Source organism: Dipodomys merriami, unplaced genomic scaffold, assembly GCF_024711535.1.
Source record: "Dipodomys merriami isolate MVZ:Mamm:240054 unplaced genomic scaffold, mDipMer1.0.p SCAF_44, whole genome shotgun sequence".
In the NCBI taxonomy this organism is placed as follows: domain Eukaryota; kingdom Metazoa; phylum Chordata; class Mammalia; order Rodentia; family Heteromyidae; genus Dipodomys; species Dipodomys merriami.
Genome location: NW_027206002.1, coordinates 7,438,181 through 7,453,270, shown reverse-complemented (window position 1 = coordinate 7,453,270; position 15,090 = coordinate 7,438,181). Strand labels below are relative to the sequence as shown.

General features: G+C 42.2%; 1 protein-coding gene and 1 long non-coding RNA gene across 3 annotated transcripts in view; one reads left to right on the top strand and one right to left on the bottom strand.

Annotated features, from left to right (window-relative positions):
- The window catches only part of Rnf145 (ring finger protein 145), a 58,998-nt gene that overhangs the window by 5,908 nt on the left and 38,000 nt on the right, over positions 1-15,090 (top strand). Inside the window, exon 2 of one of the 2 annotated variants that reach the window (XM_069993930.1) lies at positions 6,307-6,522. The gene's annotated coding sequence lies outside the window, so the exon portion shown is untranslated. Of the gene's footprint in view, positions 1-6,306; positions 6,523-14,350; positions 14,470-15,090 lie in introns of those variants that run through there. The other variant, XM_069993929.1, reaches the window with a different exon arrangement.
- On the bottom strand, positions 12,612-14,829 carry LOC138807996 (uncharacterized). Its single transcript, XR_011366363.1, has 3 exons — positions 14,693-14,829; positions 14,388-14,454; positions 12,612-12,843 (listed from the first exon to the last, which is right to left on the bottom strand). It is a non-coding gene; the product is annotated as an uncharacterized lncRNA (long non-coding RNA).

Here is a 15,090-nt window from a genome sequence, read left to right as displayed (position 1 = left end):
CCTTTAAAACGGATCTTAATTCTAATAGTATTTAATGTATTAACTTTTTCTTTAGAGGCAGCTTTTTTCATGTCTTATTAAAGAAATCTTTCTCAAACCATAAAGACAGTCTAGATTTTCATAAAGAAATTTGATTTTCATAAAGCAGTTCTAGATTTTCTCTTTAGATGGTCATGGGGCTTGAACTCTGGGTCTGGGTGCTGTTCCTCAGCTCTTCAGCTCAAGGCTAGAGCTTTTCCACTTCAGCCACAGTGCCACTTCCCATTTTCTGGTAGTTTATTGGAGATAAGAGTTTCATGGCCTTTTCTGCCTGGGCTGGCTTTGAACCACAATCCTTAGATCTTAGCCTTCTGAGTAGCTAGGATTACAGGCATGAGCCTCTGGCACCTGGCTTAGACTTTCTTATGATATTAGAAATGTTACCTTTAACACTTAAGTGTTTGACCCATATGAAATTGAATTTTGGTAGGAATCAGTTTCATAGGAGTTTTCTTCTTCTGTAAAACAAGCCTGAAGGCTTATCCAACAATTCTTCTCTGTGATATATCTTTTAGAAAGACACTCCTGGACAGATGAAAATTCATAGGAACATTATTCATAAGAGCACATGACTAGAAGTCTCTCCCATATGTATATGTGAAATGGATAAATAAATAAAACTTGGTATATGGGTCGACAATCAAATACATACAATAGTAGAAATCAAAGCTCTATAACCACAAATATAAAGATGAATAAATCCTAAGAACTTATTTTTGAACAGATTGTAGAAGAACTTATAAAGTATGAATCCAATTATACAATATTCAAAAATAGTCAAACTTGAATATCTATTATTTAAAGATACTATTTCTCTGGTAAGACTACAAAGAAAAGCAAGAGTGTAAGCCGGGCACCGGTGACTCACGCCTGTAATCCTAGCTTTTCAGAAGGCGAGATCTGAAGATCACAGTTCAAAGCTAGCCTGGGCAGGAAAGTCCGTGAGACTCTTATCTCCAATAAACCACTAGAAAACCGGAAGTGGCGCCCATGGCTCAAGTGGTAGAGTGCTTGCCTTGAGCGCAGGGACAGCGCCCAAGCCCAGAGTTCAAGCCCCATGACCGACAAAAAAAGAAAAAGAAAAAAAAAAAGAGAAAGAAAAGAAAAGCAAGATTGTGGTTAAAAAGAAATTTAGGAAGGATGGAAGGAAAGGAAAGGAGGGAAGAAGGGACAGGGAGAAAGGGCGGAAGGGGTATGAGGTCAGGAATGGACACACAGGGTACTTCAGAGCTATTGGTAATTTATCTCTCTGGGAGGAGAAAGGACATTTCTTTTCAAACCCAGGGACTTCATGATATCGCTCCCAGGGTTGTGTTCCTGTAGTCTAATAAACCTCAGGTTTGTGAGCTTCTGGCCCTCTAGCCACTCTGTAAGGACTGGGGTCCATAGGTTTCTGTCCTTGGTACTCTTTTGTACACATTATTGGTCTTAGAGGGTGATCTCATCCGTCCCCATGATTTTCAACTTTCACATGAGTGGTAATGACTCACAAGTTGGAGTCTTTCCTACACTCCAGACCCACATATATAGCTATGGATCAGATATTTCCACTTGACTGTTCCATAGTGCTTCAGACTCAGCATATTTCAAGCTTAACCATTAAGTACTGAACTCCTTCTCCTCGCATCACCTTCTGGATTCTAGTTTGTTGCTTGTGGCCAGTACTTAGAAACCATCCGTGGATTCCTTTCCAGTTCTTACCAGTCGCACCAAGTCCTATCACTGCTATTTCACTTCTGTCTCTTGAAGATACACTCTGAACATTTGACAACATTGTATTAAAAGTTTCAAGATAAGTGTATCAGTTCAACTGCATCACTACACAATTCACATGTTGAATTAGGCACACCTCTGAATGTGATCTCATCTGGAAACAGGTGAATGCAGCTAGGTAAAGAGAAGGTAGTACTGGAATATGGTGGGATCCTAGTTCACCATCACTGGTGTCCTATGAAGGGGAAATTTGGACATCAGGCTTGCATACAGGAGAACGTTATGTGAAGGTGAATGTAGACATTGGGGTGGTACAAATAGACACTGAGGAATGTCAGCGTTGCCAGCCAGTGCCAGCATTGCCAGGATCTAGGAGAGAAGGAGGAACAGAACCTTCCTCAGAGACCGCAGGAAGATCAATCTTACCATCAACTTGAGCTCCATCTTAGAGCATATAAATGAGAAAGTAAATTTCTGTGTTTGTTTTTTTTTTAGACACTCAGTGGGACTGCATCCCAGCAACCTTAGGAAACAATACAAATGATATATTTGAGTCAGAATTTTTATAACTAGCTATAATTCCTGTAAGAACAATCATTCAATGAATAAGTATCTTCTAATACAAAGGTACTACAACAGTTGTGTGTCAGGAAAAAACACCCCAGTATCTTATAGTCGGAAATAAAGATCATTGATTATGGTATATATACATGTGTCATCAAAAAGAGGATATATTTGGACATAAAGCTTGAGACAGGAAAGCAATCACAATAGGTTAAATTGCTTAAACGGAATTACAAAGCACATACACATTTAGGAGACCACTTTTTTTGAGGGAGGGTGGTGGCAGGTCCTGGGCCTTGAACTCAGTGCCTGGGCTCTGTCTTTGACCTTTTTTTTCCTCTCAAGACTAGTGCTCTACCACTTGAGCCACAGCTCACTTTTGGATTTGTGGGAGATAAGAGTCTCATGGACTTTCCTACCTGGACTGGCCTTGAATCATGATCCTCAGATCAGATATTAGCCTCTTGAGTAGCAACAATTGCAGGCATGAGCTACTGGTGCCCAGTCTGGTTGGCACTTTTTGCAGCTTGTATTTATGCATCTTATAAAGGCATAGGGGAGTAGGTGCCAGTTTCCTTCCTTTGGTTTCCATAGTATCTTTTAATACTAAACTCCTGCATTGGCCACATTGTACTTTAATCTTTCCATAACTTCATTTCCCAAGTACTGTGTGCAAAGCAGCATTTTCTCATCTCCAGGATCTAGGGAATTACAGATGTTCCTTGACTTGCGATTGAATTACATCCTGAAAAACCCATCCTGAAAAATCATAAGACTGTCCTAATTGAAAATTGTATTTAAAGGTGTGGATGTGACTCTGGTACAGCATTTCCCTAGCAAGCGCAAAGCCCTGAATTCAAATCACAGTGCCTCCAAAAGTGCATTAGCAACACCTCCTTTACCGAACACCCTAACTTAGCACAAAGCACTTCAGATAGACTCTACAGTATGGTCACGTGACTGACTCAATGCTATAGCTCTCTATTGCCAAACGTCAGGAGAGAATATCTTAGCACATATCATTAAACCAGGAAAAGATGGTTTTTAATGCCCATGTATACCACATGTGCGTGCTCTTAGTGTCCTCTTTCTCATTTCTGGTGCCCTTCAGAATCCATCCTATGAATTTTTTGTTTTTGTTTTTGTTGGTCCTGGGGCTTGAACTCAGGGCCTGGAAACTGTCCCTGAGCTTTTTTGCTCAAGGCTAGCCCTCTACACTTTGAGTCACAGTACCACTGCTGGTTTTTCTGATGGTTAATTGGAGATAAGAGTCTCACATACTTCTGGCCTGGGCTAGCTTTGAGCATCAATCCTCAGATCTCATTCTCCTCAGTAATTAGGATTACAGGTGTTAGCCACCAGTGTCCATCCCCATCCTATGGGATTTCCACATACCTTATAATGCTGGGTTTTCTCCAACTTGATTCTGCAAAATTCACAGAATGGAAGACATTTTTTTCTTTTACTTTTAAAAGGATGTCCTTTCCACAAATCTCTGCAGACCTTTTGTTCCCTCAAGATAGTGACTTAAAGTCTAGGGTTCAATTATTCCTTTCAATTTAACTCCATCAGTAAATAGTGACAGAATTCAGAAATTGGAGCTACATTAATGTGGAGTTTTGAAAAGGTACTTGGAAATCCTTGACAGCTGAAGCAGGGACATTTAAAACTCATTTGTCAGGGGAGCAAATTAAAATGTTCTCTCTGCAACCACCAAAGAAGCATGCCCCAAAATGATTGCTTTGCGGGGGCCAGGGGTGGGGGGAGATGAGGGGAAGGGGGAGGGATACAATCTGCTCCTTTTTTCTTATCACTACTATTTGTAAAATACCCAGTCTTAAAGATACTCCATTTCCAGTGTCTCTCATAACCACCCTGCTTTTTACGCTAATTATAACAATCCTATGAATGTTCCACCATATTGTAGCTCCGTCTATGCAGTGTATCCTTAAAATTCTGTTTGCAGCGCTTGCCAATTTCCACGGTGCAAATACTGCCACAAAGGCAGACTTCAGGCTGTCACTTTGATGTCACTGAGTGAAGAGTTGGGGAAACATGAACACCACTGGCAAACCTGAGCTGATAGAAGCTGTTACATGTCACCTCCAGCACATATTGGTCTGAATGATTAATTTTTCTGAAGGACCACATCAGGTTACCTTCAGGTTCAGAAATTTGAGTTTCTACTGCCAGTCATGGAAACAAACAAAAATCCTGTTTATCCACTTTTCCCTGTCACTATGTGTACCGTTAGTTCACTCGATTAGAGATTGCATTAGACATTTAAAAGGATCTCCTTGCTTCCACTCTTCTGCTGCTGGAATTTGTCACACACTGCGTCCAGGATGATTTATTTTATTTTATGTTTGGCAGTATTGGGAGTTTGAACTCAAGGCCTTGCTCTTCCAAAGCAGGAGCTCTACCAGTCCTCTTTTGTTTTAGTTCCTTTCAGGTGGAGTCTCATGCTTTCTACCCAGGCTTGATATTGTACTGTGATCCTCCTAAGTAGCTGGGATTACAAGCAGACAGCACCACTGCCAGCCCTGAATGATTTTTTAAATCCTAGTTTGACAGTGTCAAATTAGGACAGATTGTTAAATTGAATCTCAACAGGGACATACTCTTGTACCCACCAGTGGTGCCCATGGAATTGCATAGTACTCTGAAACACTATGCTCAGCACTCCTGGCCTTTTGTTTAAAATCTTTAAGGTTGTTTTTGATAAAAGATCCCAAAAAGATACTCTGGAGGGGGGAAAAACAGCCTCCTTAACTAATGCTGCTGGCAATTTACATTCAGGAGACTGAAAGTAGATCCCCATTTCCCATCCTGTACAAAAACCAACTGCAGGCTCTGTGTCTGTGGTCCATGCTTGTAATCCTAGCTACTTGGGAGGCTGAGATCTCAGGATTGTGGTGCAGCCAGCCCAAGCAGAAAAGGTCCCTGAGAATCTTATCTCTAATGAACCACCAAAACGTTGAAAGTGGAGCTGTAGCTCAAGTAGTAGAGCCTTAGCCTTGAACATAAAAGTTGAGGAACATCTAGACCCTGAGTTCAAGCTCCATCATCAGCGTGCATGTGTACACACACACACACACACCCCAAATGGATTAAGAAACACAAGACCCAAAACTTCAAATCTACGGCAGAAAAGAAAACTTCTGAAAGTTACAGACATGTTTCTGAGTGGCCCATCTAAAGCACAGACACCAGTGGCTATGGTAGACTGGAAACTTCATGTTTAGAAGGACACATGAGTATAGACACTAAAAATGGAGGGGGAAGATCAGAAACTTCATTGCAGAAGTGATCAGAGAAAAGGATGGGTGCTTGTGAATGAGGCCTTTGGAGGCTGATGGTGACAGTTTTGATAGTTAGCTATGGACATAGGTAGGCTGGAAGAAGAAATCTTTCAGTGAGGCAGTCAGGAATGGGGAGCAGGCATTTCCTAGGAACAAGGTTGGTTTTCTGAGATAAGGTTTCGGAACTAGGTACAAATAGTATCTGCACAACACTGTAAATGGACTAAATGCCATTGGATTTTTTTCACCTTACAGTGGTTAATTTCCTGTTGTATAAATGTCACCACATTGAAAGAAGGGGAAAGAAGAAGAGAGGACTGGATTTACTATGTACAATCTTTTTAAATGGGAGGGAGAGGGGGCAAGAGATACAATGAAAAAAGAGATTTGGCTTAGACCATCCATGCCTTAAAGCACAAAGCAGCTTCAAACAAGGCAGTAGAAGCAGGTCCCATCTATCCAACAGAGTTACAAGAGCCTTGGAGGCAGAGATCACATTTTGTTTTATGTCTATCACCCTTAGCATTGCAAGAATTGTGTATTCTAATTCATTTATACCTACCACCCAACAGATACTATGACTATGTGCTTAATAAAGACTGACTAACATTTAGTATTTTTGGATAGTGTAGGTAAAATCATGACATTCTTAAATAAGTTTTTCTTTTTCCTTGCTTTTGTTTTTTAGACCACCTCGCACACTTTTTGCCTGGGGCTGGCTTCAGATCACGATCATCCAGCCTACACCTCCTACAAAGCTGGGATTACAAATGTGCAAGCATGCCAGGTTTATTTGCCAAGAGATGGAGATCTTGCTAACTTTTGCCCAGGCTACTTCAGATGGAAATGTTTCCTCTCCTTTCTCTCCTGAATAGCTGGAAGAGTGAGCTACAACATATGGCCAGTAGGTATAATTTTTATGTTTCTTATGAATCAATATTTTAAAGCCAAATACAACTTAAGTCAAAAAATAAAAAAAAAATCATTTTCCTGCAGTTGTACTCTGAAGCTTTTGAGACCTGTTGGAATTTAAATATGAAATGTCCCCTAAGGGCTCATGTAGTTAAGGCCTGGTTTCCTGGTTTCCTTGGCTCCTGAGGACTCTGATTTACTGAGTGGACTAATCTATGGACAGATTTATATCTTGATAGATGGTTGGGAACAAGGATGTGGCAAGCAGTTGGCCACAGTGAGATCAATGGGATGTAACTTTGAAGGGTGTATCTTGTTTCCAGAAACCTCTCCTCTGTCTCTCTGCTTCCTGGCTGCCATGAGCTGAGCAGCCCCTCTGCCCCAAATTGCTTTCTGTCACGAAGCTCCTCCTCTCCACAGCCCAAAGGCAATGGAGCCCAGTGACCCAGGTCTGAAATCGCTGAAACCAAAGCCAAAATAAACTTCCTCCTGGCTGTTTCTCACTTGCCTTTATTTGGTGATTAGAATGTGTCTGGTCAGGATATCCACATAACACTTCAACTTCCGTTCAGAAAGCAAGCGGTTCTCTCCCTCTCTGAAGGCCCGTAGCTTAGTTTCTTCCCTCTTTCCCCACTCACGTCTTCCTCTGTCACAGCCACAAAAAAATAAAAAAAATAACTACTGACCAACAGAACCCCAAACAACCTTTTCATTTTGTGGAATTCTACAGAGGCATCAAAGAGCACTCACAGAGAAGCTTCTAGAAGTGGTTCTGCCCTTTTGGCTTAAGTAGCTATTTCAGGTAAAAGTAGCGTTTTAGTCATTACCAAGGAGAGACAATGGCATCTGAGTTCCAGACTCAGAGATGTGGCTCTTTGCACAAACTCATCATTTCCTCTGATGTGGGTCAGTGTGACCAGAGGCACGCACGGCACAGTGTGATGAGTAACTTATGCATTGAGTGTGTCTTCTCTGCCCTCCCAGCTCTGTGACCCTGAGCAGGTGACTTGACCTCTCTATCCCTCCTTTCCCTTATCATTACAATGCTTATAGTTAATCTGTTCATGTAAACCACCTAATACATGACTTGGGACATAGAAAATGACCAGTTAAACTCTTCTGCAGAAATCCCTCAGTGGTTCTTTGTTTCCTGTTGAAATTCAAACTTGGTGGCATGGCTTGGAAAGGCTTTCTTTAGCCACCTATCTGGCTGCAGCACACTTATCTTTCAGCCCAGCCCCCTGCAGCGTGAGGTCCAGTCATGTTTGTATTGCTCAGTTTCTTCCAAGTACTTGACTCCCCTCCCCCTGGGGGTTACTAGCAAGGAGCATCATATAATATCCACTATTCTTTTAACATTTTTTGCTCAGAAGGGAACTCCCTCCCCCCCCCCCACTTGAAACTTGGGGCAGATGCTAAGAATTAATTAATAATTAATTAATAATAGGAAGTCCTACTCACTATAAGGCAGAAATCACAGCTTTGATCTGATTAGAAGGTGGCCTAGTCTATAGATACCAATAAAACACTTCAGTCTTTGTCCCCTCCCTCTGTGAAGACCTGTGGCTAGCCTCTGACCTTTGTCCCCGCCCACATCTTCCTGTTCATCAGTAGTGGCTCTATCAGACCCAAGAGGGAAAGCCACAGCCAGGCATGGTTGTTATGTGCCTTCAAGTTCCCTGCACTTAGCAGGTAGTTAGACTTCCTTAATATACTTTGTTGTTGTTTTGACAGTACCAGAGTTTGAACTCAGGGCCTCAAGTTCTTTGTGCTTGCTTGCTTGCTTGGCTGGTACTCTACCACCTGAGCCACACCTCTTTGCTGGTTATTTTGTTTTTGTTTTTTTTTGTTAGTTGTTGTGGGGCTTGGGCACTGTCTCTAAGCTTTTTCACTCAAGGCTAGCATCCTACCACTTTTAGCCACAGTGCTACTTCTGGTTTTCTGGTGGTTAATTGAGATAAGATGTTCATGGACTCTTCTGCCTGCAATCTTCAGATCTCAGCCTCCTGAGTAGCTAGGATTACAGGCCTGTACCACAGGTGCCCAGCTTGCTGGCTATTTTGGAAATGGAGTCTCAGGGACTGGAGTCTGCTTGGGATGGCTTCAGACTTCCATCCTCTGTATTTCTGCCTCCCGAATAGGGATTATAGGTGTGAGCTATCAGTACCCTGCATCCCTTTTCTTTTTAAATAGTTGATTGAGGAGGATATAAGTATACAGAAAAACAACTGACACAATTGGTAAAAGAGCACCTACAATATCATCAATTCACTCCACACAATGATTGAGAGGGGATCTTGTCAGCAGACTACACAGGTGGCTTCTACATTATAGAATTTCTAATGCATAGTAGGCATTTTATACAAATGTGATCAATCAGCATCCTGCTGTTTTTAAAAAACAACTGATAAATATGTCAAGAAACTGATACCCTTTATGGGTTGTCTGGTGTTTCTTAATTTTAATGTCTGTGGTCCAGGGGAATGTATCTCTGTCTTACATGATCACATAGGTTCCTAGGAGTCAGGTTTAGTTTTTTTTTTCTTGTAGCTTCTTACTACTGGTTTCAGCTGCTCTTCTATTTAGTCCTATTGTCAAGATCCCAGACAAAACTGGGACCAGTTCTCTTCCTGCTGTTCCACTTTAATTCCCCCCATGCTCTTGCTCTACTGGATGCTAGCACTGTTTATCCATTCCAAAGCAGCCCCTTCTATTATGCAGCCATTGCTTTGGCTTTGCTTTCTCAGATGGGCAGGGAGCACCAGCCTCTCTTGGGGAACACATTTCAGCCTTGGTGAGTGGTCCCACAAAAATCCCCCCTGCACCCAAGTAGAAGGATTATAAGTGTGCATCCACCAGGACTCTTTCTTTGTTTGGCAGTGTTGACAAGAACAGCTCTATCTATCTAAAGAAACGTCTTCCTAAGTCCTCTCCCTTTCTTGCTTTCATAGTGCTGGATAAATTCCATCTGGTTAAAAGGTCCAAGAGCCTTGCAACTAACTTACCCTCATTTCTTCATTCCCTTTGTAATGTCAAATGCCCCCACAGTCTCACTGGTACTCACCCCCCCGCATGTTTGTCTATTCATTACTCACTTAGCTGAGTTCTGTATTTTTTTTCCCTCACCCCACCACATTATATTTTTTTTGTCCGTCATGGGCTTGAACTCTGGGCCTGGGTACTGTCTCTGAGCTCTTTCGCTCATAGTGCTCTACCACTTTTGAGCCACCGTGCCACTTCTTGTTTTCTGGTGGTTAATTGGAGATAAGAGGAGAGTCTCATGGTCTTTCCTGCCTAGGCTGGCTTTGAACTGTGTTAGACCTCAGCCTTCTGAGTAGCTAGGATTATTGATATGAGCCACCAGCTCCCAGTTACATTTTTTTTTTTGAGATAGCTTTTGTAGTAACTTTTTTTGGTTGGTTGTAGGCTTGAACTCAGGGCCTGGGCTGTCTCTGAGTCTCTCTGTGCTCAAGGCTAGCGCTCTACCATTTGAGCCACAGCTCCACTTCTGACTTTTTCTGTTTATGTGGTACCAAGGAATCAAACCCAGGGCTTCATGCATGCTAGGCAAGCACTCTAGCACTAAGCCACAGTCCCAGCTTGTAGTAACTTTTGAGTTACACTACTTTGTACATCTGTCACCCAACTGACCCTTCTGTGTCTACTGCACTCTCAAATTCTTGGGGTCATGACTTTTAAAAGTCACTGTTATATCCTTAAAAGTCTCACATAAAATAAACTCCAATGTTTTACAGTATTGTAAAACTATAAGTTCATATAATAAAGGATGTGCAGAATCTTTTATGGGAAGAACTAAACTCTCAACAGAATCTTAGGAAACTCAATAAGTTGATTCCATAATTGATGTGGAAAGGCAGAGTCAAGATCCTCTTGATGAAAAATAAGTGAGGGATGTGCTCTGCTACTGATCAAGACTTCTTAGAAGCTAGAGGTGTGGCTCTCAATGGTGGGGCTAGTTTTGATCCCCTAGCATTGCCAAAAAACAAACAAACAACCCTGATATTTAGTTAGAATCATTGACACCATTGGGTGTTCACACAAAATAGACACAAACTAGGGGGATGGTGTAAAGTGCTCACAAGCACAGAAGCAAATGTGGTCAGACACACACACTGAACTACTGAATGTATGACAGAGATAACACGATGGAACAGGGAAAACAGGTTTAAAACCAGCATTACACGTTTTTAAAAAAAGACCCTTACATTTAACTTAACCATTGATGTGCATCAAAAGATGCCATTTTGAGATTGTTAAGGAGCAGAAGATTTTGTAGTGTTTAGCTGGCAAAGGGCTTACATTCAGAATATATAAAAAATTAACAAATACAGAAAATGACAAATAATCTAGAAGAAAATTGGGTAAGAAACTTGAGTGACTTACAAAGGAGGAAATCTAAAAGGCCAACAAATGTGAAAGTACTCAACCTCATTAGCATTTGGGGAAATCAAGCTAACAAAACACACTATGAGAACAGATTTGGTAGTCTAGCTTGTAATCCCAGCTAAGATTACAGTTAGGAGGATCAGATCCTTGTTTGAGACTAGCCTCTAGTAAAAAAATTTCAGACACCATCTGAAAAAATAATAATCAGAATGAAAAGGGCTGGAGAAATGACTCAACTGGTAGAGGTCCTACCTAGCCAGGGCAAAGCCCTGGGTTCAAAACTCACTACTTCTACCTCTCCTCTTCCCCAAACGCCAACATTTAACTAGCACTACTCAGAAATAGAAGCAGACCCTTTTACTGGACTTCACCCTCCTCCCCACATTCCCATCATTTACCCAAGAAGTAGCCATTTTCCTGACTTTAATGCAGTTTCTTACTTTTGTTTGTGTGACTGCCTAAGTATGAATCCCTAAATACTTTAGTTCAACTTTGCTTTCCTCAAGTGTAACATAAATTGAATTTGATATCATATGTTGTCTTCGACTAGCTTTTTCTTCTTAACATTGTGAAATTCAATTATTTCCTATGTGAAGCTACAGTTCATCCATTTTTACAATATAGATGTCCATCATATGAATGCAACCTTATTTGATTCATTCTACCATTTATGAACACTGGGTTCATGCTCACCAAGATTCTAATTTGACTGCAGTACAACTCCTATTGCTGTCAGTGTTTTGGACTTGTCTTCCTGGACATAGATTAGATTTCTCTCAAAGAATATTTCTGGGGCTCAGAGCTGGTGTGTTTTCCTGTTTCTTTGGTAACTCCCAACTATGTTCCACGGTGTTTGTATCATCTCTAGAACCTTTGGAGGGCTTTTAACCTCTAGCTGGTATTTATTAGTCCTTTCAATTTTAGCCATTATGCTGTGTTTTTGGTGGGAGTAACCCATTGGGATTTGAACTCAGATCCTCGTGCTTGCTAGTCAGGGTCTCTACTTTATGAATAAGAAAGAAAACACAGATCTTTGCTTGCTCTTTCTGGTGGCACTGGGCTTATGCCAGGCAGGCACTCATCACTTGAGCCACATCTCCTATCCTCTTTTGCTGTAGTTATTTCTGGGATAGGGTTTTCTGTCTTTCACTGGGGCTGCCTGGACTGTGATCCTCCATAGATGGGATGACTTAGAACACTGTAGGCCCATGTCACAGCACCTAGGTATTGGTTGAGATGGGGTCTTATAAACTTTTTGCTCAAGTTGGTCTCTGCCTCCCAAGTAGCCAGGCATGAGCTGCTGAGCCACTGGTGCCTGACTTCTTTACCTCTCAATGGTGCATTTTTGTCTAATAAGCCTATATGTTTCCTATAGAATTGGCTCTCAAAAATTAATCCATGGAAATAGCTAATTGAGTGGGATTCTTTCACACTTCTCTAATTTAGACAGTTCATTATTGAATGATGCTTTTGAGTATCTTTTTAAAAAAATGGATAAAGTAAATCTCTAAATGCTCGGTAAATATTTAGTAGGAAGATACACTGTGAATGAATGAATACATGAAAGATGTCTTTGCCCTTAAATAATCAGTGTCAGTTATCCATGTTGTTTGGACTCTGGCTTCATTTATGAAATCTGTTATCGGAAATCCTGTGTCTGGATTTGCACAGGCCATCAGTCTTTTTTTTATTGTTAAAATACCGTACAGAGGGGTTACAATTACATGGGCAAGGGGCCATCAATTATCTGAAGGTTGGCATCAAGAATTTATTTGAGATTTATCAGCAATGATCAGTGCTGCAAGGAATTCAGGAACTAGTCTTTTAGAGCTGCTACAAACTCTCCAGAACCAGAAACCCAATGTTTTGAATTTTGCACTGTCTTCCTCCTCCAGGTCTGATGTATCTGTAAAGGAAGATAAACTTTAGAATCCTGTGTGCTGTGCCATTCCCTGGTCATAAACAACCTATTCCTTTCCTTCTAGCGCCCTAGGTTAGTTCCTTTTACACCTAAATTGATGGCTTCTGCAATGCGTTCAGTTTATCTTAGGTGTTTTATGGCAGGTTGAGCTCCTGGTTTTTCCTTATTTGGGTGGTTTAGGTGTCTCCAGGAAGTACTTCTTAGACACATAACTGCTCTCTTTTATTTGATATGTGGCCCTCTCTCCAAACCCACCCCTGTACTTTTTTTCTCTGGCTTTTCTTTTTAGTTCCATTTCGTTGCCTGTCTCTAGCAGAGCTCTCACCAAACTGGACTGGCAGCAATGTTATAGCTGTAACTCTTTCATTACCACAGTAATTTTCTCTTTGCGTTGTTTTGATCGTCAGCATTAACAGCAGCTCCTATCAAATTCCAAGGTAAGAAAGCATATGGCTATTTCCTGCTTATACAAGTGCAGACAACTTAAGGCGAAGCCATTTTCTTTCCCCTTTAAAAAAGAGGAGCTGAGGTGAACCTTCCTCCATTTTAAACAAAATAAATCCAATAACATCTAAAATCTATCCAAGAATCAATGAATCCAATCAGAATCAGAATCAATGAATCCAATCAGAATGTATACATTCTGCCTGCTTCGTCTTTTGTTCTTCTGTTTGCTTGACTAAAGCAATAGTAAAACTCTTACAACAGGGGAGCACCCTGGAAAAGTCCTGGGTATCTCAGGCAGCTTCTATTCTATTTATTAGTCCTGGGAACCTCTGTAATTTCTGCTTTATGAAGCTCAATAAACTGCCTACCTGAGATGTGACAGGCTGAATGATTATTCTAAAGCAATGGAAGGCACCTGGATGAAAGGTTATAAACTTATAAACATAATTCCACAATTTTTAAAAAAACTTGATTTGTACAGCACTTTCAGGCTAGTAGAGGGCAATCACTCTGAAATTGGTGGACTGATATCTCCAGGGATTGCATTTTCTTTTTCTTTCTTTTTTTTGGAGGGGTCTGGTCGTTGGGCCTGAACTCTGGGCCTGGGCCCTGTCCCTCAGCTCTTCAGCTCAAGGCTAGTGCTCTACCACTTGAGCTACAGCGCCACTTCCGGCTTTTTTCTTTTTGCTTATGTGGTGCTGAGGAATCGAACCCAGGGTCTCAGGCATGCAAGGCAAGCACTCTACCACTGAGCCAACTTCCCAGCCCAGGGATTGCATTTTCTAAATGTAGAGCTTGGCTTGACAATTTTAGCAAGACACAAGGTGTTCAGAATAGGGGAGATGGGTTGTCACTTAAAGTGCTAACAGCACAGACTGGAACTTCCACCAAAGAGTGGTCCCGCAACACAGGTATCAAGAATAAAGTACCTTAATTTCTTTAATACGTGCCTAAATCGAGGCTTTTTACAAGCTCAGAATTCTCCATAACAGTTGCAGCACTGTATCCATTACCGCATTGTAATTTGTCTCTGGTCTTGTGTAGATTAAGGCAGAGTAAAATGGCTGGTGCAGCTACAGTACCTGCTTCCTATTTGCATTCATCTTCGGAATCAAAGGCCACACTGGTTTCCAGTAGCAACTCCTGGGACTAACCAAATAGAAAGTAAGGAACACTGGGGTCTATTGTGGCTGGGAGGGAGGGGGGCAGGGCCATAAACTGAGGAGGAAGTGAGAAGGGGGCCAAAGCCCATTTGATCCTTCTGTGTACACGCACCGGCCCAGGGACGGCGGGGACGGGTGCGTTCCTGCCTTACAAAGCCACGACATTTAAGTCAAAGGGAGGACTGTGCGTCGCTGGAGAGCCTAGAGCTGGACGAACGGCTTACCTCCCGGAGAGAGGATGCGTGTGCATGGGCTAACGTGTTCTGAGTAGTTTCGGTGCTGCAATGACTGTAGTAAGGCTTTGCCCCGAACCAGCACGAGGGTGTTCGCGTTAGACACCCCTCACCCCCGGCGGTTCCAGTTGGTCCCCTCTCTCATGCACCTTGCAGCCTCTTACTTCACAGAGGTTTCCCGAGGGCCTTGCTCGGGGCTGGGCACCGCGGAGCCGCCACGGGCGCCGAGCTGGCCGTCCGGTCCGGCCCGGTCCACCCGGCTGAACCGGGGGGTTAGAAATCCTCGCGTGCATCCTTTGCAAGGCGACTGCCGGGGGGTGTGTGGGGAGGATGGGGTCCCCCTGCGGTCTCTCCCTCGCGGTCCTTGCAGGTGAGCGCGGGTGTGGGCG